The sequence below is a fragment of the Hipposideros armiger genome, unplaced genomic scaffold, assembly GCF_001890085.2.
Source record: "Hipposideros armiger isolate ML-2016 unplaced genomic scaffold, ASM189008v1 scaffold_851, whole genome shotgun sequence".
NCBI lineage: Eukaryota > Metazoa > Chordata > Mammalia > Chiroptera > Hipposideridae > Hipposideros > Hipposideros armiger.
Genome location: NW_017732201.1, coordinates 518,322 through 545,531, shown reverse-complemented (window position 1 = coordinate 545,531; position 27,210 = coordinate 518,322). Strand labels below are relative to the sequence as shown.

The 27,210-nt window shown below is 37.3% G+C and overlaps 2 long non-coding RNA genes across 2 annotated transcripts in view; both read right to left on the bottom strand.

The window, feature by feature from the left end:
- Nucleotides 1-11,977: 11,977 nt before the first annotated feature.
- LOC109374642 (uncharacterized) overlaps nucleotides 11,978-27,210 on the bottom strand; it is an 84,970-nt gene continuing 69,737 nt past the window's right edge. The window contains exon 6 of the long non-coding RNA XR_002122423.1: nucleotides 11,978-12,006. This is a non-coding gene — a long non-coding RNA (uncharacterized LOC109374642). The remainder of the gene's footprint in view (nucleotides 12,007-27,210) is intronic.
- Nucleotides 19,592-20,812, bottom strand: LOC109374643 (uncharacterized). The gene is made up of 3 exons (XR_002122424.1): nucleotides 20,703-20,812; nucleotides 20,479-20,616; nucleotides 19,592-20,272 (listed from the first exon to the last, which is right to left on the bottom strand). It is a non-coding gene; the product is annotated as an uncharacterized LOC109374643 (long non-coding RNA).

The window sequence follows — 27,210 nt, the reverse complement described above, 5'->3', positions numbered from 1 at the left end:
AAAAAAATTAAAATAGAAGTCTTTCCCCCCATCTTCAAGTTGAAAAGTCAGTAACACACCTGCCTAAAATTCAACATCTCTGTAACCAAGATTCTTAGGCCTAGAGACAACGTAAGCAAGAGGGTTAGCAGAAAGTTTTTTTTTATATAATATCACCTTTGGTTTCTCTTCCCTCATTATCTTTTCAGTGTATTCCTCTCTGTACATTTCATTCTGTACTATATCCTCCTGCCTTATGCATGGACGTACACACTACTCACACACACACACACACACACACATTAACACATACACTCAAACTTTATTACAAAAGTGTCAGGGCCTTGCACCTAGGAGGCTCCTACTATGACAATGAGGACGAGAAAGAATTATTATCCGACTGGGACTCACCTTTGGATTACTAACTCCTAAGTAACTTTCACTTGCACTGTGGTTAAATATAGCCTGCATATGGTTCAAAACAGCTGTGATTTTACATTCGTGCATAAATTATTTTGTACAGTGGAGTTACTGTGGAAAGCACCCTCCCATCACCATGGTTACCAGCCCTTCCTGTAGTGCACTGCATTCACATTTACTGTCAGTACAATCACAGGTGAGTGGTAGGAATAATATTCAAAGATACAATGTCATAAGCCAACATGATGGTGTTTGATGGTATTGGTAATTAGCAGAAAGGTAGCCATTGAAGAGAACTGATTGTCTTGGCTTGCCTTAGGAAGGTGTGTACCTTGGACATAAGATAGACATTTTGTATACATGATATAGAATAAAGTTGAGTAAAATAGCTGTATATTGGACAGTGGTCAAAAATCCTTTCACTAGACTTAAACTCACCTGAGGCCTTTATTAATAGCTTTCCTGTCTATCTCCAAAACTGATAAGATGCATGGGACTTTCCTTTGGAATTGCTCCTCATGTTCCTGCCTCAGAGTCTCTGAAGGCACTCCACACCAGTGGAGATATAAAAGTAAGCCTGCTGGAGAAGAGATTCAAAAGGCAGAGTAAATGCTGTGCATGAATATGAATACTCCATTGAAATAACTAAGTAAGATCTGTGTCTTCCTAATTATTCTCAGTATGAAACTTAGTTCTGTCCTTTGTCTTGCTGTCTAAAATCAGCTGGGTCTCCTTCCTTCCAGCAGTGAATAGCAAGGGAAAACCNTATATATATATATATATATATTACTTTAAAATATTTCAGGAAATATTAGTGAAGGAAATATGATGAAATATCAAAAATTACTCACCTAGGTGATAGGGTTAAGTATTTATATCTGTCATTATACTACATGTTAGAACATTATTATAATCAGATAGAAGAAAACAAAAACAATTTTAATATCAGTTACTATTAATAATAGGAAATCAGGACTTGTTACATACATATGTTCTGGTTAGCAATGATGTTGGGGAATGGAGGAGATACACATTGATAGAGGCATCACATCTAAACTGAACTATCATAACTAGGGGTGGAATGGAGTACTTGAGAATGCAGAAAAGTGCAGTTTAAGGCTAAGATACAAGGTTATGGTATACATAACTTCAGGAAAATCATTTACTATGTTGGGTCATTATAGCCCATATTTAGTGTGTGCTTCATTCATCCATTTATTAATCTAAACATTTAAGTGTCACGTTTTACATACACCTATCATGATATAAATATTAGTAGGACACAATTACTGCGTGAACCAGATCAGAGGGGCAGAAAGACAGTCAAACTAATACATCAGAATGCTACAGAAGTAATATAGTCAAAGTATGAAGGAACAGCTATAATGGCAGAGAAGAGGCAAAAACTAGTTTTGCCTATGTGTCTGCAATGTTTTATGAATGTATCAGTTGACAAAGAAAGAACACATCCAAGGCAGATGGAATAATATACAAAAATACCTAGAGATGAGCAAGGGGATTTAAAAAAAATTAAGAAATTTAGTATGGGGTTTCAACAGACCTAGAAGATGCTGAATAGGAAAGTTTGGATCAGACTATGAAGTCTTTTTTTTTTCCTTTGGCAGATTGAGGAATTCATTTCCAGTTTATTTTATTTTAATACAATATCCAAAACTGTCTTGGATATCATGAAAATCTAACAATAAGATTAGCATTCATTTTATTTGTGTAAAAAAAAACCTTCCCCTGAAGAAATCTATTCTACAGAGAAAGCAAGTAAAATTTTTAAACTCTAAAAATGGATGAATTCCCAGGAGGATTACAATGTAAACACCCATTGCAGTCTTCTGTCATTTCCTCCTCTTTGCCTAGCCACAGGGGAATGGTTTACTAAGAACATGTCACTCTGCCATCCTTGCTTCTCTGCACAAATTGGAGCTTGCTGGTAGAAGAAAGAAATAACAAGCCTGAGATGCCTTACAGATTGTCCAAATGTCTACAAATAGGGCTGATAGGTTAACTGAAGTAGGTGACACGTAAGTCCCAGCTCTGCAAAAGGAGAGTCCTTTCTAGCTAATGACCAGACTAGAAATGCTAGGCCCCCGGGAAATTATTATTTTATTTCCAACAGGAATAATGATCATGTAATTATAATAATGGTTGAAAGTTGGGAATACTTAAAATGACCAGATAGATAGATAGGTAGATAGACAGATATACATATTACACACACACAGAAGATATACATATATTATAAACACATTAGTAAAAATATTAGTTCTGAGTGGTGGGACTATGGGTGATTTAAATATTTTCTTTTACTGTTATATAATTTATATTTTTATAAGAAACAGAGAGACAGATAAACAGACATAATCACTAGTCTTAAGGGAATTATGGAATAAAGGGAAGATCAGAAGCAGTCAATTTTTAATGAAAAAATTACGGAAGGGAGAGATAATTCAATTCATAATAGTAAAATGGGTGATATCTACCATTCCAATTTTCTGAAGTCTGAATTGTTACCTCAATAGCATGTTTGTTTGGGGGGCGACAAGTTCAAGATATAATCATATGATATTTGCAGCTATTCAGGGAATCAAGTTTTGCTTAGTTCTTTGAATTATATGCCATAATGATTTTAAGAAAATTATGTGCAAAATGATATTTTTTCTTCAATTAATCTCACATTAAGTTTTCCTTTTCTTTCTTCCATTCTTCCAACAGATATTTATTAATAATTACTCTGTGGCAGGCACTAGGCTAAGGTCCATAGTTAAACAGATAACAAGAGATACAAAGCCATCCTCCCCCACAAAGAGAGCCTCCAGTCCCCTCTACCACTAACAAGAGGTTAACTTCCTCAAGATCAGAAGACTATGTGTTTCAATTATCTAATAAACAACCAGGGCTGTAGTGAAGATAGAATCCTCGTGTATTTAATCAGCAGTACAATGGACAGCTCCACAGACAGCACCACTCTCACCATATACGTAATAGTTTTCAAGAGTGACAGAAAAAGGAGGTAGCTAAATAAGGTAGATTAGCTTGTTCCTAAATATTTTCAATTCCATTTCTTCTCCATGTCATAGTATATACTTATTCAAGAAGATAGAGCTGAATTTCAGGAATAGATATCATGAGGCAGAATTTCTTGACTTAGAGTGAAAAAGTTAAGTGATTTCTTCAAATATTGAAATTGGCAGTTGTCAGGACTATCTGGAAAACACTAAATTTTATTTACAAATTGTGGTGTCATATTCCTTGGTGTGGTATTCTGGGAACCAACCATCTATTATAATAGAGGTCAATTGTCTCTAATGCCACTCAGTGGCTTTACTATAAGAGCAGGTTTTCAGCTCTTTTACATTTGAGAGCACCTTACCAATAGTCAAGGCAAAACTGTAATGCAAAGAGGCAACTGCCCTCTTGAATTGTGAAGTCATCCCCTGTATTAAATTTAAGTTGGGTTAATATTGAAGCTCCCTGTTAATTTTTAACTGTAAATTAATGCTTTCAGATGGGGAAAACAACTGATTAATGTGAGTCTCCCTTGCATATGAAGAAATGTACTTAATTACCGGCTGTGCAATTTATATTAAAATGAAAATTGGAAAGCAATAAAAAAAAAAAGCAGTAAGCCAAGAGGTGAGGTAAGGAGCAAGAGTCCAGGAAGACTTGAATCTAAGAGAGACAGATGCAATGTTCCACTAAGAGATAAAGGACCTGGGAATGAAGAAAACAAGATGATCCTGGGCANATTCCCATATGGGCCAGTGAACTGCACCCTCCACAACTAGACTGAAGAGAACAACTTGATCTGAGCTGCCACTGAGCTGTCGGTGAGTGGCTGGATGGCTCAGCTGGTGAGAGAACATGCTCTTAACAACAAAGTTGCTGGTTCAACTCCCATATGGAATGGTTGGCTGTGCCCCGCCACCCCCCACCCACAGCAACTAGATAGAAAGCGGCAACTGGACTTGGAGTTGAGCTGTGCCTTCCACAACTAAGACTGAAGGACAACAACTTGACTTGAAGCTGATGGGTCCTGGGAAAAACACACTGTTCCCCTTCCCCAATTCCCCAACACTGTTCTCTTCTCCAATTGCCCAATAAAATCTTTAAAAAATAAAAAAGAATATAGAAAGGGTCAGGGGTTTTCTGTTGCTCACATTATTAGTTATAAAACAGGATTTTCCATCTTTACAATGTTTGTTCTACATAGCTACACAAAAACACTGCTGTCAGATGATCTCCTGTCAGGCGTTAATCTAGGACTTTAATCCAGAGGTCCAGATGCTCAGGATCTTTTCATTGCATGAAGTTCCAAATTGTAGAAACATAAAAATAATAACAGTCTAAACTCCTTTTACACAACTCAAGCGCCACAAACTTATAACTCAGTGAAAATGTACAAGCAGCAGCAGGTATTTTTTTAGGATTGAAGATTAGGATGAGTTCAAATAGTCAGATGTTTTAATACAAGCATGAACTTATTTCTACTTGGTGTACTTACTATTGCCCAATAGTTAGTAAAGTATTGCTTTGAGTGTGGATAATACCAAACTGAATACCTGTCTCCTATTAAAAAATAATTTAAAAATGAACATATGTGTATGTACTTATATCAATATCTTGTCCACTGTATCAGTCAGAAGCCATATTCAGTATTATGGCATTATCTCTTTTCACCTATAGTCAAATTTTATAAGCTGAGAGTTTGTCACCCCAAGTAGCAGAAGTAGAATGTAAATAGCATTATCAGGATTCCTGTTTACCTATGTGACCTTGATGATTTCTTCAAACCCTATAGACTTTGGGCTCAAACTGCCTTGAACCATCTGTATGACCCTCCTTAATTAAGGGGATCCTTGGAGCTGGTACCTTCCATGCCTAAGGTTCAGACTGATAATTTTAGTCTTATATTTCCTTATCCTTTACCTGAGCAATCAGCAGTGCCACCAGATGCACCACAATAATCACACCATTTCTATTATGAGCCCATGTTGTATAATCTTGTATCGGATGTAAGGCTCTACTGATTTCATGCATATCATTCAGAAGAGAAAAATAAGGTGATGAATAAAAACCTTACCCCACATGTTTAAATTGACTATAATCATGCTCTAAATTTAACTTCCAATTGGTGGGACATTTAAGGAGATAGAGAAACAAGTTAAATCACACCAAGAACAAACAATCATATAAATTTAGAATATAGAAGACAACTAATATGATCTCCTAAAGACACCAATGTCAAGAATAAAAGAAAAGAAAAAAAAAAAGAAAGACTATTGTAGATTAATAAAGGACATAACTAAATGCAATGTGTAGACATTTATTGGATTCTAATTCAAACAAACCAACAGTAAAAAAAAAAAACATTGTAGAGATACCTAGAAGCTGAATACGGACAGGGAATTGTATGATGTTGAGACATTATTATTAATATTTGCTGTGGAATAATATAATTATATAGGAAAATGTCTTAATTGTTGAGAGATGCATTTGGAAATATTTAGAATTGAAACTGCTTTATATATATATATATATATATATATATTACTTTAAAATATTTCAGGAAATATTAGTGAAGGAAATATGATGAAATATCAAAAATTACTCACCTAGGTGATAGGGTTAAGTATTTATATCTGTCATTATACTACATGTTAGAACATTATTATAATCAGATAGAAGAAAACAAAAACAATTTTAATATCAGTTACTATTAATAATAGGAAATCAGGACTTGTGACATACATATGTTCTGGTTAGCAATGATGTTGGGGAATGGAGGAGATACACATTGATAGAGGCATCACATCTAAACTGAACTATCATAACTAGGGGTGGAATGGAGTACTTGAGAATGCAGAAAAGTGCAGTTTAAGGCTAAGATACAAGGTTATGGTATACATAACTTCAGGAAAATCATTTACTATGTTGGGTCATTATAGCCCATATTTAGTGTGTGCTTCATTCATCCATTTATTAATCTAAACATTTAAGTGTCACGTTTTACATACACCTATCATGATATAAATATTAGTAGGACACAATTACTGCGTGAACCAGATCAGAGGGGCAGAAAGACAGTCAAACTAATACATCAGAATGCTACAGAAGTAATATAGTCAAAGTATGNCAAAACTTTAGGTCACTTGTCCTTTAAGAAATATATATTAGTTGAGCACCAATCATATGTTAAGCAAAAATCTAAGTGCTAAATAAGACATGATAAATGAACACTTTTTCTTATAGAATTTGCATTATGGTAAGAGGCAAATTTATGGGGGGAAGAAAAGATGATTTTAGTATAATGTAACAGTTTTAGAGTTTTACAGAGTGTTACCGAATTATACAAGAACATTAAGCCCAACATGGTGGTGGGAGTGAGGGTGTATGGAAAAATGTTAGAAAAAGCAACAACCGATATCAGATATTGAGATTAAAAAAAATATATAGGGCGAGGCTAGGGGATGAGGAACACAAACTAGAGAGAACAGGATGAGTGCAGGAGTCATGCTGAATCTGTTGGGTCGTCGGGAAAGTCATGACGTATTTTTTTCTATGCTTTTCATTGCAAAAATGCATCATGACTTTTCCGACAACCCAAAATGAGTGCATTTCTCTTGGGTATTGTAGAAACACTGTTGATCTAAGAAGAGAGATAGGCGAGGTTGAAGAGGAGGGCAGTATAGGAATCATGGAGTGGAGGATGCTGTTAGAACTTAGATTTCTCCCCAGATATAATGAGCATTTGGAGAAAAGGTTCAAAACAGGAGAGTGACATGTTCCCATTGGTGTTCTGGGTGGTCCACTCTGCAAATATCGTGGAGGATGGATTTGCCAAGGGAGAAGAACTAGGTGCAAGTAGGCTAATTAGGAGGCGCTTGTAATACTTTAGATGAGAGCTAATGAGGACTTCAACTCTCCATAGAGATGTAAAAAAAAAAAATATATATATATATATATATATATGTGTGTGTGTATATATATATACACATATATATATATATATGAACATGTTTTGAATTATTCAACAAATAGTTTTGATATTTTTTTTTCAAAATAAGTCATTCCTCAATACAAGTCACTGTGAAGGAAAAACATCTCTATAGATTTATTACGTGCACTAAAATGTGACATATTTCTTTGAATTCGTATTCAAAAACCTCATCTGGGATAATATTTGAAAATAAGACTGACTAGATATCTTTACATTACTGAAATTATAGCAAACAAGAACAATTTTTAGTTGGCTAGCTCTTCTGCTGCTGTCCCTTCCTCTGTTAGCTTCCATTAGAGCGCAAGGAGGATGCCAGCTTTGCTACTCATTTAGCAAAATGCTGGTGCTTGTTCTTGACCCTGATTGAACTATTCTTGCTGAGAAAGATGAATAGTTCCTTGCTGGCTAGAAAACAAGTGAAATTAAAAGCAAAAAACAATTTCCACTGAAATATGTATTGTCTCTTAAAAGCTGCTCAGCCTCTTTGATATGTTAAATTTATCTTACCTGCCACCACCATCTAATTTCAAGCCCTGAAACCTGGGCAGGGATCATGCCATCTTAACAATCACTCTTGGGACCAGTCGCTGATAAAATGTCCAAAACAGTTTGTTACATTTGATTCAGCAGCTGAGCTATTTTGGAAACTCCGTCTTAGACCCACAGGAAGATAGATTTAGGCACAAAATAAAACTTTCCAAAATCTTCAAGTATTGGGATTCTGATTTTACTTATACTAGGGAGCCAAATTTCAATGGTTTTGATTCTTTTGAAAATATGATGAGTGAAAGGTGGATTTTGTATGTTGGAAGTAAAATCCATGTTTCTTGTGTTTGTTTGTTTGTTTGTTTGTTTGTTTGTTTGTTTATATGTGGAAACCCACCCTGCATCTGAGTTGTGGAGCACTTATTGTAACTTGGCAGAAGACAACTCAACTAGAGAAAAGAAAACATACTATCCCTTGGCTTCTGAGTCATCCAGATTACCAAATGAGGATCATTCCTGGCGTGATGGATNTACCTGAGAGAGATGAATCACTTTTTCTGGAGTGCAAATTTGTTTACGTTCTGTTTATTAATTACAGAGAAAATATTCTCCCTCTTCAATGTCTCATTTGATATTCCTTCTTATACTTGCAAGCAATATGACATGTAGATAGAAACTTTTCTTCCGTTGGAGCTGTGGCTGCATATAAACTAGATTCAATGACCTGAGAAAGTGAGAGATGCTGAAACTTAGAGGTGAACTGAGAAAAACTGTTCATGCCTTTAGTCCTTTATTGGGGTAGCCTATCTTAAATTTATGAAGGAAAATTACCATCAACAACAACTGGGCATATCATAAAAAACAACTATTAAAATGCATCCATAAGCTGCCAGAAAGGTACACAGGACAAAGAATAAATGAAAAAAGGAACCAATAAAGAAAAAATAAATCACTGAAGTTGAAGTTACATTGTTATTTGTCAACATACACAAAAATTAACTCAGAATGGATCAAAGACTTACATATAGTACCTGATACAATAAACTACATAGAAGAAAACATAGGTACTAAACTTATGTCACTCCAATAGATTTCTTTTTTTTTTCAAAAAAGAAATAACTAAGTAGAAAAATGTTTGGAAGTTCAGAAATAAATGCATGAATAACTCATTGATCAAGAAGAAATAAAAACAGAATAACAACAAGAATATGTAGGACTTAATGATTACTAAAAGATACCTATTAAAATCTATGGGATGCAGCTAAATGATATTTGCATGTGTAGTCTGCCGTGCATTTTAAAAAAGGAAAAAAAAAATCCTAAAACCTGGGAAGTTATGAAATAAGTAAAATGATAATATGAAAGAAAGTTGAGGGAAGGATATTTAAAAGAAAAGAAATTGTTCAAATAGAAAACAAACATCTAATAGGGAAGGTAACTTCCCTGCTGGCCAATAATTTTTGTCAGAGACCAGCACCCGTTCTTAGATCAGCATTTAGGAATCACTAGAGTCAATGTTTTTATATGGTTTTCCAAGCCTTTTAAGTTATAAAGATAAGACGTGTCCCATGTCACCAAATCCAGGTTAAGCGTTAGAAAATGTCTGTGTTTCAATATTCTGTGCTTTCTCTTAGGTTGGAAGCCTATATAGATGTTTTAGAAAAGAAATATTCATAATAACACATTTAATTTTCAGGTAGTTAATATTATATATATATATATATATATATATATATATATATATATATATACCTTAACTGTTTTAACTTTCAAAACAAAACAGAGAGAGCAAAAAAAAATATTTTCCACTAAAGTTTGTAGCCAGCTATTTTGTAATCAATGAAATGTTTCAAGTGGAAAAAGAGGAAGGAAATGGGACAATACAGGTGGTACTCAAGTTCAGAAGAAACTGGCAACCTCCAAGTTGTACTCAGAGCTTTAAGGAAGAAGGGCTGACATCATGGATGCTTTTCCAAGATTTAATCACTTTTTAACTTTTCATTTAAAAATAAGTTTAGCCTTACAGAGGAATTACAGAAACAGTACAGAGTGTTCCCATATGCCCCATCACACAGCTTCTCCTGATGTTAAGAATGTATATAACCATGGTATAATTATCAAAACTAAGAAATCAACATGTGTACAATTCTACTGTCTGAATTACAGACACTGTGTCCTTTTTCTGTTCACGATTTGTTATTAAAAAAAATAAATGTGTTAAAATGTTCACAGAGATACTTTGTGATTTGACTATCAGAGGAGTTTCATTCCTTCAGTCAAATATATAATTATGTGCCTACCATATGCTGGAAGTATTTCTCCAGCTTTAAGTTTCTATCATTTCTGTAGTTTAATTTTTTACTATTTTGATTTATTTTACAGTTTCTTTTCCACCTAGAGCACACCGTTGCCCCACAGACTAACGTCTCCTTTTCCTTAATCAAGGTGTCCGCATCTATTGTACAGGACACTAGAATGGACTGTCCATTGTCCTGACCATCCAGGTTTCTATGGAAGCATTACAAATCACCCTAGTCTATGAAAATGCTGTTTTTTTTCCTTTGTATGTATCCTTTTGTGGAGCAAGAAAATGGCCAGTGCAGTAGAGATGCATGAACTAATACTTGCTTTAAAATTAACAATCCACTATTATAGCACTAGATTCTATGGAGAGTTGCTTAATTTCCTATAAATTCTCAGTTGGTTTATGTGCCCACATTGTACTCCTTTACAGTAGCATTAGGCTAATCATGTTGTTTTTCTTCAAGCATATAAAGATTTTATGACTAAATGCAAAACAGGCTCCCAGGGCTAAATGTCTTTCTTGACTGATAAAAGCATTTTTTTTGTCTCTATAGAGAACTAGAAAATATCTTGTAAGCCACGAGATAACATGTTTTAAAGCACGTGGATAATACAGCTATCATAATACTTTAGGGAGGTACTTCTGAGGACAGGTGGAAGCAGGAAGATGAGAATGGGGAGAGATTAGAGGTAGAGGATTCAGTTAGGATGCTGGTGACAGGAAATGAAGAGCACCTGCACTCAATCAGCGGCAGTGGATTTCGACAGGGATATTGGTATTTCTCTAAAGGGAATCAACAGAATTTGATGTCTGTTTATAAGGGTGTGGAGCAGTGATAGACAAGTCAGGCAGAAAATAATAAAGCTGAGATTTCAATTGTGGGAGACTGGATAGCTGTTTATATCATTCAGAGATACAAAAAAATACAGAGTGTTTTTTGGAGAAGAGATGGAAATTAATCTCTGCTTTGTACTGACTAGATGTAGGTGCTCGACAAAAATCAGAGTGGAGATGTCCAAGAAGCAGTTTAGTCATATATCACCATGATCACTGGACAAAATATCATGGATGACCCCCTGGGAAAAAACCTTTAAAATTTGCTGGGCAGTTTCCTAGATACAACATTACACACTTGCAGTGGCAGTTGGCAATGGCTGAAGATCTAAAACCTCTTTGTTGGTCGAGATAATGTGTATTTTGGTAATGTCACTGACCATTATACTGGATGAGGTATGCCAGGTTCATCTCGGTAGATCACTTTCCCAATGACAGTGAAATATTTGATACATGTGTTTCATTCTCACAACCCCTTTCTCCTTGACATTCTTTTTTTTTTTTTAAAGATTTTTATTGGGGAATTGGGGGATGGGAACAGCGCTGGGGAATTGGGGTAAGGGGAACAGATAAGTTGCTGTTCTTTTTTTTCTTCAATCTAGTTGTGGAGGATGTTGCTTCACTGGCCCAAGTTGGCACCATCATTGCGCTCTTCCCGGGCAAGGCAGATCAGTTGCCAACTTCTAGATGGCCACTCACTGTGGCTGCTGGCTGCTCACGCTGGCTGCTGGCTATACACGGTAGCCCATGGCAACCCACTGCCACAGGGGCTGCAGTCTACGCCGTCACTGGCGATTCATGGCAACCCAGCTCCAGGTTGAGTTGTTGTTCAGCATCTTAGCTGTAGAGGGCAGTGTCACTGGCCCTCATATGTGGGATCCGAACCGGGGCCCTCTGGCGTCCCAAACCAGCTCTTAACCAACGCACCACTCAGCCGGCCCCTTGACATTTTTTTGAAAAGCTTCTTGCTCTATAACCCAACAGAGAAATACATCAAATTTGTTCTGAAATGCATCAAAAGATATGAGGTTAAGGGAGTAGAGACTGAATTGAAATAAATTAATTTTTACAGAATTGTATAATATTTACTTTCAGCACTGCTTTAAGATTTTGTCTGGTATTTGAAAAAATATATGCTTACACATCCATTCAGCAAATATTTGTTCAGTCCTTCCTATGTCACCAATTTTGTTTTTTACTCTGCCTTGAGAGGGAAGACATGAACAATAAAGAAATGGGAGGTAAATCAAGAATTTTGATTGTTTGTTGCTAGTGTGTGCTGTGATAGTTTTGGGGTAAAGTTTTGGGGATAGTTTTTGAGTTCCAGTGAAGAAATACCGAAAATTTGAGTCACTGGCCTGACACCGAGGAGACTATATCTACTAGAACTAGATAATCTGGGTCTATAAGTAAACACATACATACAAATATAGTCCTATTTAAAGACCATTTAAATGACCTGTCTTCAAGTTGTCCACAAGGTACTGGAGGAGACATATATGCAAATAACAATGGCAGGGTGTGGCAAGTACTGAGACAGAAGTGCCTCAGAGAAAGCAGGAGAGGCCTGTGAACCCACGTCCTAAGGACAAGTTACAAGAGCTGGTTATGCTTGAACTATGTTGTGATGAATGAGTTGATTTAGCCAAAGGATAGGAAGACGGTTTGGGAAGCTAGGACAGAGGAATTACACAATATTTTAGTTGATCAGTGGTGAGAGACAGCCAAGAAATGAGTATAATAAATTCCTAAGCCATAGAAACTGCACCACAAGACCCAGGAATACGGTCGTTACCAGCAGTCTCTTGATGAATGAAGTGGCCTTAGCTAGTTGCTTAAATATCAATAAACATATCACAGTTCCTAAATGTGGCTGTGCATCCAAAGTTCAATATTTAATGATTATTTTAATAAGTAATGTTGATGTGTAGCTAGGTTTGGAAAGTGCAGGTCTAAATATGAGATTCCGCTTCTCTTTTCATAGGTCATTTGTACCACAATGACTTTGATATAACCAATCTAAAATCCAGCCAGGAATGGATAAAGTGGCATGATATTTAAAAAAAAAATCTTCTCTAAAAGGGACACTACCAATTACCTAAGACAACTGGATTCTCTCTCACTGTAACATAAGATGAAACAACATTAATTTATTCAGTAGGATGTATAACAGTAGGGAAAAAAAACTCACAGAGACAAATACCACAAATGTAGGCTATGAGACCATGCAAGACTAAAAGCAAATCATCAGATACTATAACATAAAACAAAAGTCAGAGGGGAACGTGAATCAATAATGACCCAAGGATAATTTTGCCACTAAGGGTTATGGAATCCCTAGCGCTGCCTTCAATTTGGAGCCAACTTCTGATTCTTCAACCATTTCCCCACCTCCAGGGGCCCAACTCTAGGGCTCAACTTGGGATCCAGCAATTATTCCTGTCTTGTTTCTCTATGAGTTATCAAAATAAGCCCATCAGACCTTCGGTGTCCTAAGTGACTCTGTTTCTTGCTTCTGAAAAGCAATTAATTAAGGCAGAAACCAACAGCAATTAGAAATATTTAAAATTAGTAATATTTATAACCCAAGAAGCCTAACATTTTAAAGGGCCTATTTGTAGATATGGCTTATGAATTTATAATTGTATCATTAAGTGACATAAATGACCTGTTTTCTGTGGGGGAAAAAGTTGAATGCTTTTTAGTTTTGACTCTAGAAATATAAATGTGCATATGCAGACATGTATGTCCAGTCAAATGCTATGGAAAACTATCTTATTAGATCAGAGATTTAACTTGGCATATGTTCTTTGTAATAACAGAGACAGCCTGATAATATGGGTGCTGTGACAGTGATTGCTGGTTGTCCCTCAATAATCATTCCCCTTTCTTTCTTGCTGGCACATAGCTTTTTGTAATAAAATCTACATTTCCCAGCCTGCCTTGTGGCTAAGTGTATTCATATGAATAAGATTTGGGCAATGGAATATAAGGAGAGGTGGCAAGTAAATTAGCAAGTGTTACTGGGGTATACATTTCATTGCCTTTCTTTCTTCCTACAAGATAGAATAAAGCATTCATGGCTAGGGCTCAAACAACCATCTTGAGCTCTGAGGTGGAAGCTATATGTTGATAATGGCGGAGCATCACATAGAAGAACAATGCAACATATTTCTTGGTCTTCAAAGAACTGCCCCTCAACCCCCCCACTCTTTAGTTTTCTCCCAGATTTGCCCCCAAGAAGCCGAAAAACAGTAAAACTGATCTATCACTCTGAAGAAATATTATATCTTCAACATAGATCCTACTAGCATCTTTGAAGCAGAACAGCCACTCAGTTTCATCACTTTAATCACCCTTTAGTATCCTCTGAGCCATTACACAAAAGCACATCACAGAACCCGCACAAACCCCAGACCCAACGATCCACATCTAGAGGTCCCCATTGTAGACCTCTCTAATGCTGAAGGCCACCTTACCCTACTGATGCCAGCCAACAAGTGAGCTTCTGTGCCCAAAAAAATTAACCCAAAAAGCAGCAGCTGCCAGACAGTATCACTAGATACTTTATGAAAATGCAGATCATCAACCCAACCCCTAGAAGTTTATGTTTAGTCAGTAGGACTTGGAATTTGTGTCTCATCCAGGACTACTGAAATTCTGAAGCAATGGTGTTTTGGTTATTCTCTAGGGAAAACAACAAATATTAATATACCCATTAATAACCCATTAGTTAATTCACTAACTAACCAGCAAAGTCTGGTTTAACCCATACCCCATACACTCAGTTAAGACGGATGAATCATTTAGAAGAGACAATTAGACCTTAGCTTCCCACTGGCTGGTTCAGGCTTCTGGGGATACAAAATATCTACACAGAACTTCGCAGCTCACAAAATACTTTCCTATGTATGGAAGTCTCATAAAACGCTATGATGTAGATACAGTTACGACCCTCATTCACACAGAAGAAAAGTTCAAGCTGCAAGAGTTAAAGACCAGTGTCTAGAGTTACACTCAGAGCCTCTGATTCTAGTTTTAAGACTCCATTATTTACATCATGACTGTCTCCTTAGGAAGGAAGTACAAGAACCCAAAACAAATGAGACGCAAAGCATGATAAGATGGAGGGCATGGGCGATACTGCAGCTGAAAAGCAGGCAGGAGATAGCATGAAGGCACTGGGTACCTGAATGTGGAAGACGAAGGTCAAAAGCAATCTCTAAAGGAAGGATGAAAATGCACCAAAGGTAGAATGCCCGGACTGCAAGTTTGGCTGCATCCAGCCTAATCTAGAAGGAAAGCTAGCCGCAAACAGTCACAAAGGAAAATTTTAAAGAGATGCTCCTACCTGGTCTGTAATTGCCTGTGATGAGGCAACATCTGGGCCAGACTGTTGGCCCCGGATGGACGTGCAGCAGCAAATACATAACCAGGTCTCTGCTAATTAGAAGTCTGCTTTTCCGCCCTTCCACAATTAGCACAGAATGAGGTTGTGAGCATCTTTGATTGTGCTAACCCCGGACACGAATATTTTATTCATTTGGACCATACCCCAAAATTAGCATACTTAAGGAACTATAATATGCTGTACTATGTTAATGAGAGGAACCTCTCCAAGGAAGAAATTGTACTATGGATGCACAATACATACTATTTACCAAGATAATGAGGATGCTGTCTGTCCTGTGCTACGTATGTCTATCCAAAATTTGCATTAAACAAAATCAATATATGTATAAAGCTGTGTAGCAACATTATTGAAGTTAATTATTTCATTTGCAATATAATTTGTGGGATGTGCAACAAATGTCCTGGGGGCTTAAGATAACCTGATCTGCTCTCATCTTCTTCATACACCGAGTTAGTGGGTCCTTTAAAAAAGGAGAACAAGACCGCATCATGGATGGGGTAGAGGCTTGATCACTGCACTGTACACCTGAAGCTGATGTTGTATAATATTGTATGTCAACTATAAGTGAATATATATATATAGTCACGGGACGTAGAGTGTAGTGTGGGAGTGGAGTCAAGGGAATTGTAATAGATATGTATGATATTGGGGGGAAGTGGGTGGTGGATTGGGGGAGGGCAGTTGTCACTTCGAGGGGTAAAAAGTATAACTATTGCACTGTGTTGTACAGCTGAAACTAGTTCTAAAAAATGTGTATTTCCTAATAAAAAATAATTAAAAGAAAAAAATGGAGAACAATACAGGACACTAAGAGGGGTGAATCATTTTGGAGAGGCAATTAGGCCTCCGCTTTCAAAGGGCTGGCTCAAGGTTCTGGGCACATTTCTAGCGTGTCTATGCGAGAAGACAGGCATTGTCCTGAATCCTTCCCACCACCAGGTCTACAAGCTCCTGCACAGTCTGGTACCCACACAGCTTTCAGCATCCACACCTCCTACCAGTCCCTGTCTGGCCCAGTTTGCCTAAGTCACATTGGCCTTCTTTCAGTTTCTTGAGTATTCTTAAACGCTCCCTGTTCTAGGACCTTTGTATATGCTAACCCTCTACCTACTGGAAACACAGCGCTCCTCTGCTTCCTATGGCTAACCTCTGCTCACTCCCCAGGTGTCCGAGTCATTGTCATATCCTTGGACAAGCTTTGTCTGATTACCTCCACTTCAAATTAAGTCTCCAGTCTATGAGTCTTAGAGCTTGTATGTCATTCCTTCATACCATTTATTACCATAAAAATATAGAGCAATCTGGGTAAATATCTGTTGAATGAATGCCCCCATCCATTATACCGTAGCTCTACGTGGGCAATTGCCAAGCCTAGTCAGGTACTCTAAATATAGCAACTACATGATAAATAAGTATGCATGGAATGAGTAAATAAATGAACATAACTTTTTAAAGTAAAAACATTAACATGTTTTAGTACTACAGTGTGAAGGACTAAGATTTGGTTTAAAAACAAAAACAAAACGTATCTTGGGCCATTAAACAATAGCAAGCATTCAGTGACAGATTTAAGTCTATAAGAAATCACCATTTGTTCTATAAACTTTCCTAAGTTGGAAACTTGAAACTAAGTGGGACTTGGAAATTGTATTAAATTAGTAACTTGCAAATGCCAGGGTTCACAAAAGTAACATAAAATTTGTTTCATGTAACATTTCTCTTTGCCTTACCCCTCCTTTAGTGTTTCAGATTCAGTAAGCCTGAGGTGGGTGCTGGGAGTCTGCAATAAACAAACACTTCAACAAATTTTAATAAAGTGACTAATTCTACAAGTATTTATTGAGCACCTAATAGGTGACAGGCATGGCATGAGGTGATGAAGACATGGATGATATCCAAGTTTGAGAGTCACTGCAACAAATGATGACCTGGTAATTTTCTGAATACATCACCTCCAAGGCTATAATTCTCATTCATTTGCATATTCAGTAGGTATTTATCCATGACCCCTAAAGCCTAAGGCTCTTTACAAGTCTTAAAGTGACAGACAATCTCTTTCCCTCAAGTTCTTGCTATATTTCAGAAAAAAAGCAAACACGCATTCACATTTATGGGCTATCTGCCAAACATCAAGCTCTGATAAACACTTTGACGTGTTCTTAAATAGGTATGTTTATGAACAGTTATTCAGGTCTCTAAAAATTAATATAATGTTTTTGTGCTTACTAATTTTTCTGTTGTGATAAGCACTGTGGTTTTAAGCATAGGAATTATTTTAGCAAGCATTAAGGTAACATTTTTATTCATGATTAAGTTACATTGGAATCCTATGAAACAAGTGCCTTTATTATTTGTCAATGACTTGCTCAAAGTCACCTAGCTAGTAAGATAAAAGGGAAAATTAAATGTGTATAAATACCTTCAATAGGAGGCAGTCAGTGCTAAGTACCCAATGGAACGATAGAGGAACACAAGCAGAAAACCATTAGAAAGGGAAAAATAAAAAAAACAAGTGTGAGGGCTACAAGGCATTCACTATGGACTTCAAGGTGAGGCCATTTCATCTATGACCCTGCTTTTATTAACGGAAAGACTTGCAAAGGGACGTCAGTCCCTAAAGCTTCTGTTTTCCATGTACTGTATAAACCATGCAGTGAAATTTCTTGTCAAGATGTTTTTATGTTTTTATTTTTTGTTCCTTTTGTGTCTTAAATACTGATCTGCCTCACCCATCCTTGTGCTAGTGTCCAGCCCAGGCTTATTCTCACAGGCATCCAACAGAGACAGCCTTCCACGGGGCTCCATGTGGCCCCGTGCTTTCGCAGCCTTCCCTTGCAGAGTGCTACCACTGGGGAGCAGCCACGGGGTAGCAGACAGGCCTGTTTGATACTTACTGCATTTAGGACTGGCGCTGGGTTGAACAGCATCTGCCCCAAAACCCATGTTCACCTGGAACCTCAGAATGTGGCCTTATTTGGAAATAGAGTCTTTGCAGATGTAATTCATTAAACTGAGGTTACTCTGGCTTACAGGGAGCCCTGAATCCAATGACTGGTGTGAGAAGGCCATGTGAAGATACACACAGAGGAAAAGGTCATGTGATGATGGATGCAGAGACTGGAAATGATGTGGCTACAAGCCCAGGAATGGCTGAGGCCACCGGGCCAGGAGAAGCAAGGGAGGATTCTGGGAGTTTTCAGAGGGAGTGAGGCCCTGCTGACACCTTGATTTCAGACGTCTGGGCTTCCAAACTGTAAGAGAATGAATTTCTATTCTTTTAAGCCACCCAGTTTGTAATAATTTCTTGTAGCAGCCCTAAGAAACGAAGCCAGATTTTATCAGCTACACATAGGTCATTATGACCTTGTTCCTATATTATTATTATGCTTTTTTCACTGCCCCAACACGACTGTCTGGTATAATTTTAAATAATGGAGACACATGACAGCAAAGTCACAAAGTAGTGACCCTTTAATAGAAATAAGCAACCTGTGATATTTAAGAGTTTACAAAGAAGAACTTCAAAAACATCCAATGTTTTTCAGATATAATTTTCCATTAGCCAAACTTCTATGCCAAAATCAGCGCCACTCATATTGTTTATGGGACTCATCCATGAGAATAGATGAAAACAATTGCCAAAGTATGTCTCCATGGATACTGAGATTCTCAGGAATTTGGAACAACAGAGATGCCCTCTGACTTTAAGGTGAGAGATAAAGGATGCTCTGGATATTGCTATGAGAGGGCTTTACAAAAATCTCTTCAGAAAAGGTTCCCAAACCTGTCAAAGAATGAATGATCCTTGTACAATGTTGCAGGCAGTAAGAGAGGTGTGTGTGTGTGTGTGTGTGTGTGTGTGTGTGTGTGTGTGTTAAGAAACAGCAACCTGTCCATCCCTTTCAAATATCCTCTTTCGAGGAACAAGACACCACTGTTTTCAGGGTGATCACAATTTTTCAACCTGTGACAATGTTAAATTTAAAACCATAAACGTGCACAAGAAGACTTTCAGCACAGTTTACGTATACCTTATGGGTTGTTAGACTTTGCACTCAGATGCAATGATCATGAAGGGAAATATTGAGGACTTGCCAAAATCTCTGCACATGAGTCTGCCACATTTATACTCTATTCTCCCACAGAGCATCCCACCACATTTCGTATTCAAGAAATACTGGATCACACATTTATAACAGCAACAGGGCATGTTTTCAATCGCATTAGTGCTTCTAGCATATGCAACTGAAATCCATCATATCCCTTTCCCTGAATATATTTACAGCTCACCAATTAGTCTACATGGTTATTAATTATGGCGTGTTTAACCCAGTGATAATTTCAAATGAGAAGTAACTCTTAGTACTCTGGAAATCAGTCATAATCCCTTCATTCACCTGCCCCTACAAATATATGTTGGGGGTATTGCAGGGAGTGTTAAGTACATAGATGCTGAAGTTAGGGTGGCCTGGGTTCAAAGCCTCAGTCTTTGACATTTTATCTGTGACCTTGGAGGTTGTCTTCCAGTTTGTCTCCACACCTTCATTCAGTCCACTCTTGGAAAGGAGAGGGTTTATCTCATGCGTGAGTTTGGAAGAAGGAGCTGAGTATGCACCAACAACCCCCTCCTCTCTCTTCCTTTCAAGCTTAGCCTCCTTGCAAAGAGGGCTCAAGATGGTTTGTGACTCCATGACCATCTCTCGGGGAAGGCTTGAAGCTGCCTACCTCTGCCATGCACTAGGTGCACACATATTTCTAATTCATAGAGGATGTCCAGCCTCGCTGATGAACCAAGTGATGTTCTCTAATCAGCTTGTCAAAACTAAAGTGGGGGGAAAAGAAGCATTATTTGATCCTTGTAAAAAAACAAAAACAAAACAAAACAAAAAACACAAGCCTCAAAGATAGGTTGTGAGAACTTAATGAGATAGTAACTGCTAAGCTTAGGAGAATGCTGAGGACGTGTTCATCAATTGACTATTGGCCAGTTTTATAATTATTTTTCTTATGGATATCACAACCACTTACATTGTCACTGCTGGTGCTGCATTTTACACTTGACACTCTTGGATGGGCAGCAGCCAGAGAACTGTGACTTCTCATTTGCATAAATGGTTTGCAAAAGAGTAAGAAAACGCCTTCCAATGAAAAGTTTGTGTTCGGTTGCTTAGTGGAGAGAAAAGAGAGAAAAATGGAGGTGATATCACAGCATATGGCACTCGGTCAGAGAAACCTTTCATACTCATACTGACCTCTTTGGAGGTCTTCCTTCTGTTTCTGTGAGAACTCAGTGCTGCTAGGCTCTAAGGAGGACTTCAGTCAACGGAATGTCATTGGCTCCTCCAGAGGTCTGCATTTCTCAGTATCCACTTAATATTGCATTGTCGGAAAAGTCAGGATGCATTTTTGCAACGAAAAACATAGAAAAAAATACGTCATGACTTTTCTGATAATCCAATAAAACTGAGGCTCTTTGACATCACAATTGGTCTCCAGTCCAGTGGAGTCAAAATGTTCTCATTCTGCTCTAATCTGTCCATCCCTGTCTTTCATTCCCTGTATCCTCCATCACATACATCCACACCAAATACCAAATTTCTAACCAAAAGCACTGTGCAGTTTTTGAGCTTCAGGGCATAGTGTACTCATATTTTTCTTTGTTTCTTCACTTTCAGGAACAGTCTTGTCTAGATCTTAGTTTGTGATTAAAGTAAGAGCATAGAGAGGTAGTAATGAAAGAAGCAAGGGAATAGTGGCAGGAAAAAGTAGGGGAGAAAAAATGAGAGAGGAGCGAGGTCTAAAAACATTCCAACAAAGAGCCAGTTTCGGAAATCGGTACAGCCCAGTTTTTGTGTTAAAACTGTGGCAAAAGAAAATAAGATAGATATTAGAACAAACTCCACAGGCTGACCAATTTTCAATGCTGATTAGACATAAATTTCAAACTGTAATTTTGAGATTAGATGTAAATCCTTGACTTAAATGTCAGGTTTTTTGTTTCCTCTTTGGGTTACTGCCTCCATAATTCTGATCTTTGCAATATAATCTGGCAGATGTTGTTCAAATTCTTCTAATAGTTTGCCTCACTTAGAACATTCGCTAATACTAACAATGGGTGACATGTATTATGCACTCAACTTTATGCTAGGAACTGTTATAAGTACTTAATATTCATTGATGTATTTAATTCTCTCATTGCCTCTTTGATGATATATAATTTTTATTTTTTGAAAACGGTTAAGGCACATGAAGAGTAAATAAGTTACCGGTATCCTAGAAACAAATAGTTACACTAGATACAAACTGAGGCTATCTCAATCCAGAACCAACCACTGCGTTAAGCTGTTTAGGAATATCCATGAATGCGAACAAAAACTAAATAGTGGTATTTATAAGTTTTAATTTCTTAAATAGCCCATGTTTAATAATTTCAAGTTTTGTGTTTTTTATTGGACTAGAGCCAATGTTTGCTAATATTGAATAAGCTTTTATCTCAAGTTGGATATGGAGAAGTAGTAATATATTGACAGTAGGGTAAAGGTCCAAACCAGTACCGAGGATTAAACATTATTATATAGCTTCTATATATAAATGACCTTATGATGCATTCTCTCCTCATTCTAAGTTTTTATTTCCATGACTTAGAAGAGGATCCCTGATCTCAGCCCACTGTAACTGTCCCATCAGCCTCACTTCTCTGTACCTCCTCCTTCCATTCACCATCACCACAGTACGTTCAAAGGATGCACTTGGGACATTTTTGGATGGATAATTCTTCAATGTACGAGACTGTCTCACACAGTCTAAGACCTTTGGAATTCCTGGCTGTAGGTACCAGATGCCGATTGCCAACCTCAAATGCCCAAACACTTTCCCAAATTGCCCCAGGAATGGCACTGTACTTGGTTAAGAGTCATTGGCCCAGATCATCAGAGCCAACCAAGTATGTTTTACAGTAATTTTTCATTTCTATTTGCTTACATTGCAAATATAGTCCCATCTATATGTATGTGATGAAAATGTAAGTCCTCTTACATGCTCTAGTCTGCATGTTTACTCCAGACAATTCCGGAGCTCCCTCTTCAGGTAAGGTTTGTGTGTTTTCATTGTAATGTATTTAGTTCATTGATTGAATCTTTTTCAGGATGGAAAACAAGGCATGCATTTCAACATTTCATTACTGTCCTAGTAGTCTATTCATTTCTAGGAATGAAAATGTTAACGGCATCCCTTTGATGGGGCATGGGGTGTGATCACTAAATGTTAGACCTATTATATAATAGACATTTTATATAAGTGAACTCCTTATTTTAATATTTACATCAGTTCTTCATGGTGGCTATCATTCTGCCCATTTTGAAAACAAGAAAACTGAGACTTAAAGATAGTAAATCATTTGCCAATAACATTAATAAAGGTAGTAATTATATAATACTAACAACACAGATGCCTAATTCCCTTAGGGAAAAACTAAATTCTCAGGCTTTAAATGATTGAATTTGTAAAGGTAATGCTTAGGAGATCATGACAGTCCTATTGGGAGGTTGTGTAGAAGAGCCTCATTGGGCCCTCTCCAAAAAAGAATCAGCTGTCACTTACTTTGCCTATTTATCTGATAAAGCTTGGTGGCTATAATCAAATCTATTCTTGCCTAGCCTAAGGCAGACACTAAAGATCCCTGGAGTAAGGTCACTTGTCCAGAAAATAAGATATACAATAGACAATCTAGAACATCCTAGAAATAAATGACCAAAGCATCTGAAATTTGAGAGTTCAAAATATTGCCGCTGGTTGTGCTTCTTTACAAGGTTGGCCCTCAGCCTCTTTATTTGTAAACAGGAGAGGTGGATCCTTGAGAGCTGCTAATATTCCTCCAAGAGGCTGAATTTAAGGTACAAAGGCTCTTGCGTAAGAAATTTCTTCATTCAATTATTCTCTTGACATTGCCCCATATTTTTACATAATGCTCCTAAATGTATCTGGAACACACAAGAGGGAAAAAGAAAAAAAACTACCTCTTTTAGAAGTATGTCCATTTTTGTGGACTGGTTGGTGGGGAGAGATGTTTCACAAGGCTAAAGGTAGAGAGAAGAACTCACTTTATGTGAGAGGGTGCATTGCAATGAGTACATGAAATTACAATACAAAGAACCAAAGAGAAAAATTACCTTTAGAGTGACAGGCTCTCCTTCAAGGAGACGAAAAGCCAAATAATGTATGCCTGCGAAGGTGCTGTGGACTCATATTTTAGCCGGTAGGATTCCTCAGGATTTCAATAACTGAGCCTCTTGCAGGGGGACCTATTAATCCTTTGCATGCTTTGCCATTAATATTGTTTATTGAGTCACAAGAAGAAGACATAAACCTTTAATGTCACTTTTTCACATTAAGGATTTTTTCCTTGAAAATTCAATAGTATCTGCCAATTTGATATGGCACTTTAAGGAGATTAGAGAAGCAGATGGCTGATTCTTAATGACTAATTTTTTTGCATCAACCAAAGATGTGTTATTTGATGCATACTGCACAGAACGACATTGCTGTTAATGGAGTTAGGCTGTGCTACCGAAAGGGAAAAGGAAACATTTATGCTGACAAATAACAGAGATTAGATTCAGAAGGGTCTGGAAGGACAACAAAGCACTAGGACTTAACAATCAAAAACGTAAGATTCTGGAGGAGAGGGGGAGGGGTGTGAAGAAGAACCCAGTGTCAATGCTGAGGAAAGCCTCCTGGGAGAATTACAAAAAGTCCATAGTTTAAGAGAGGAGGCGGGCAGACATCAGTTCAAAGCTTTGGACAGCCATTTGTGCTCTAGATAACTTAAGACAGTTAGTTGGTTATTAGTTTCAGTAAAAGAAAATGCCAGCAGGAATAAATCTTGTGAAAAGATGCTATTTATAAGCCCTAAATTTAAAGCTGCATCGAATGTGTTGAGCTCAGTGTCTGACATTCAGTAAACACTCATTTGTTAACTGATGTGAATGCTCATCAGGTACTGACTTTTCTCCTCAGCAGTTTTTTTTGTTTGTTTGTTTTTTTCTCCTACCTCCTGATAAAGCTAAACAACTTGCAACCCCTTCGTTATTCTCTATTTAATCAGTAACAGTTTTGGAGGACCACTCCTTTTGCTCATCTTCCTGTGCCCTTACTCCCAATTTCAGGCATAGGAATGTTGGGAATACTATGGATATTAAGAAAAAAAAAAGACTCCAAGAAAACATAAAGGGAAGGAGAAGAAATGGGAGGCAGTTACAGAACACATGGCCCCTAATGGAGTCAATATCTCAACTAAACAATACTTCAGAGTTTGAGACAACTGGGCATCACCATGCTGGGAAAAAGGACAACAGCCAAATATTGTGATATGATAAAGGTGGAAATGATTCTAGAAGAAGTGAAGCAAGTTTCATTGTGTGTTGATGATGTAATAGAAGGAAGAGGATCCAGTGCATCTTTGTGGAGACAACTTGAGCCAGCAAAACAGCAAGTTTTGTACCGAGTTGGGCTATCTAATAAGGTGGCCAGTGGCCACAGGAGGCTTTTTACATTAAAATTAAACATTTAAAATTCAGTTCCTTATTCACACTGATCACATCTGAAGTGCTCAACAGCCACGGGGAGCTAGAGGCTACCATGTATTGTAGGCTATCACCATCATCACAGGAGGTTCTGCTTGACAATTCTTGCTTGACAAGAAAAAAAGGAGGAATTTTCTACTTCACCATGTATCCAGCGACTATTTAGTGTCAGTTATTCTTTTTTTACTGTTAGGTTTACAGGATGACTAAAGGAAGGTTATAGCTCTTAAGGCATTTGCAGGATAGTTGGAGAAATGGAAAATAAACAAATAGTAGCAATGCAGTAAGCCAATCACCGGACATATGAATGAGCATGAAAACAGTGAGGAGGTAGCAATAAATGATGTTTAACTGGGTGGGAACCTGGTTGTGGAACAGCACTTAGCCTTTTATTAACTATGCAACTTTGGACAGATTACTTTAGTTCTCTGGACCTTCGTTCATTCTTTCACTTGTTCATTCATTGTTTACTTCCTTCCTTCATTTTTCCAACAAATATTTCTTGAATGTTTTTCATGTGTGTCACGTGGGGTTGGGAATATTTGGAGCCATTGTAGGGCTGGTTAAAATATAACCATTCAGTCCATTTCATTTTTCCCTAAAGGGATGTCATTGCTTTCTCTAATTCATTTCATCTTGATTACATCCTTAGAGACTTTCTCTTTGTTATCAGAACCACCTCATCTATTCATTCAACAGACATTATTCAACACTTGCTATGTAATAGGCAAATTAAAGACATATATAATAAATTGGAATACCATAGCCTTTTCTCTGAAAAATCCAGTGATATAAACAGAAACATAAAAATAGTACAATTCAATGTGATGAAAGTATGGGAAATAGGGTCTATGTAATAAAAAATAAATAAAATAAAAGAGGAAAGAGACCTAACATTCAAAGCAGATAGTTTGCCCCTTACTCCTCCATAAAATGATGCATTTTGTTACGTATCTTCTAACAAGGATGCAAGCCTTGCACACTATGTATAACGCCATGCTTAATTACAATCCACCAAATGGCAAAGTATCCCTCACCAACAAATGGGAAGCTTTTGGGAAGAGAAGGTGAGAATTCAGAGTCATCTGCACATTAAAGATTCCAAGTTGTACATCAATCAGAATCCACCTAAAGCATTCTCTCTGTACGTCAGTGCTTGCTAGGTCGGTCAATAAAACATTCCATCAATAAACATTTACTGAATGGCTGCTCAGTGCAAGCATTAGTTAAGGCTAAAAAGGATACAGAAATGTGCGTGGCATGCTCTTTGCCCTCAGTGAACTTCTAATCTAAGTCAATAGATTTTTAAAATTCTATTTGTGGCTAAAGGGATTGTCGTCAATGTGTTTTAAGAAATCAAAGGCTGGGCCGGCTGAGTGGCTCAGTTGGTTAAGAGCTCGCTCAAGAGTTTGAGCTCTGAGCAACAGCAGTTCGAGTCAGCCCGAGCTGAGCAGCCGTGAGCTGCCAACAGGTGGCGGGATGGCTCAGCTAAAAAAAAAAAAAAAAGAAATCAAAGGCTCAGTATGCTTCCTGTAGCAGGTAGAATTTCTGGCGGGATATGATGGTAACATTTAGTCATGAAAAAAGGGGAAGAATGTCTCCATAAAGAGTAAATAGCAAGAATAAAAGCTCAGAGAGAAGCTTAAGACCAGATCTGGCTGGTGTTTCATTGGTTAGGCACCATGAGCCTGACACTAAGCTGTGTTACTTAAGCATAATACTTCATTTCATTTTTACCATAACATCATGATGTAAGTATTATTACAGTGGTTTAAAGATGAAAACTCTAGGGCCAAGAGAACTTAAAATAGATAACTTACCTGAGATCACAAAGTCAATCAATACCTGTTTAAGCCATGGTTCAAACTCAAAACACTGTGGCATTCAAGTCTTTTCACATAGGCATTAATCAGTAATATAGATAGTCTAGCTGGTCATCTGAAGGGGAGGACTAAAATATGCGATTAGAAAGTTCACTTAAACTAGATAATTGAGGGTCTTGATGGTTGGGCTAAAAAAGCTTGATACTCTAAATATTACAAAAAAAATCATTCCAAAGGAATTAAATACATGGAAAATTATTTAAGTGTACCCTGAATTTAGTTCAGCCATATTTCACAATGTAAATGCAGGAGATCTGGAATAATAAAACACAATACCTAGGCTTATACTTCTGAAT